Source organism: Nicotiana attenuata, chromosome 6, assembly GCF_001879085.1.
Source record: "Nicotiana attenuata strain UT chromosome 6, NIATTr2, whole genome shotgun sequence".
Lineage (NCBI taxonomy): Eukaryota > Viridiplantae > Streptophyta > Magnoliopsida > Solanales > Solanaceae > Nicotiana > Nicotiana attenuata.
The window spans coordinates 55,353,752-55,355,547 of record NC_031994.1 but is presented as its reverse complement, the minus strand read 5'-3'; positions in this window follow the sequence as shown (position 1 = coordinate 55,355,547).

Genomic DNA, 1,796 nt, shown 5'->3' with positions numbered 1-1,796 from the left:
CTGTCTTTTCAATCACCCAAAACTCCCCTTTATTTTTACTGCATTATCCCTTTGCCTTCTTTGTTTATAAGTTCCAACATGCTTGTTAGCAACCCTTATGTGTAAATTTATTTGTATACTTGTTTACATTAAAGTCACAACATAGCATGGCCGGGAACCACACTAGTGGATCTTGAGGGGTACCTAACACCTTCCCCTCGAGATAATTTCTAGCCCTTACCCGAACTCTGGTTTTCCAATTCAAAACTCTTCTTAGTGTCCTAATGCACTCAATCATTAGGTGGCGACTCTTCAATTCCAAAAACCCAATTCCCAAACGTGAATAGAGTTGTCTTCCCGAATGTCGTAAACCCGATTTCGCGAGAAAAAGGGGGCGTCAACAGGGATGGTCATGAACTTCAAGGTGGGTTGATAGTAGCAATTACATATAAATAAGGTCAATGTGTGCTATTCGAAAAAGAATCCGTTTAGCGTTCAAGGAGGGCATAGTCACTAATTTCCCAAATATTCATTTAATCTGTCCCCAAGCCTACACTACAAACCACGAAAAGTCCTTTTTGATCAACAACCAATTATTCCCGAGCTAGCAACGAGTTAAAATAAGGGCAAGCATATGGAATGATACTTGTAGCACTTGGCTTTCTTTCGGAGTGCGAGAGTGTTTAATTATATCCCTTGTACATATTTGTATCTGTTGAGTTGGGGATTTTCTTTATTGTGAGAATGCGTGAATTGCAAGAGTTAGCAGAACTTAGACTTCTTGAAGTAGGATGCAAGTGCATATCTAGCTACTAGTAGCACTCTTTGAGGCTCGAAGCCCACAAACTGATTATTTAAACATTTAAATGATTTTTGTCTTTGCTGAAGGGTAAACAAGAAAAATTACATGCTTCTTAGCTAACAGTTAGATCCATCCATAGTAATTGATATTTTGTGATCAGTCGGAAGTAGATTAGTTTCCTAGTAGGGTAACATTTTAGTTGCTTGAGGACAAGCAAGAGTCTAAGTTGGAGGTGTTTATGTGCCGTAGAAATGCGACACTTTAGATACTAATTTCATAGACATTAGCTCATCTTTTAAAACATTGTAAGTAATTTCGTATGTAGTTTTAGTGTTTTACAGGAAATCAGACTTGAAGAGCGAAGAACATGAAAAAGATGACAAAAACTATGAAGAAGGCAGATTCGCGACAGATATGTGACCGCAGAAGTAATGTGCGAGCCGCATACCTATCGCAGATATAACCATCCCAACTCAGTTTCAAAAGTCAAATATGCGGTTCAATATGCGGTTGCATAACTTATGTGTGGACCGCTGAATTGTTGCACGAATGCAAGAGGAATTCCAGTAAAGACGAATCTGAGATCTATTATGTGGCCGTGGAATCATTATATGTGACGGAAAACTAGAAAGACTGAAGATCAAATTTGCGGCGTTGCTACTGTTGTGCGGACGGATAAAATCCGCAATCCATTCTAAGATCGCGTACTAACCTGAAGGGCTATTTTTGTCACATTTTGTCCGTGACTTTTGGGCTATTATAAATAGAATAACTAGGGTTATTGTGGGATAGCTTATTTGAAAAAGGTCCTACATTGAGAGCATTGAATACACCACTTGTTTTGGAGCTTTTTGGAGAGATTCCAAGACTTTGTCTTCATTGTAAGCTTTTATGATTTTCTTTAATGCTTTGCTCTTTTATATTAGTTTGAGTAGCTAACTTTAAATACTAAAGTTGTGGACCCTAAGTGGGTGTAATGTTAATAGGTATTTACCATTATGTATATATATATATA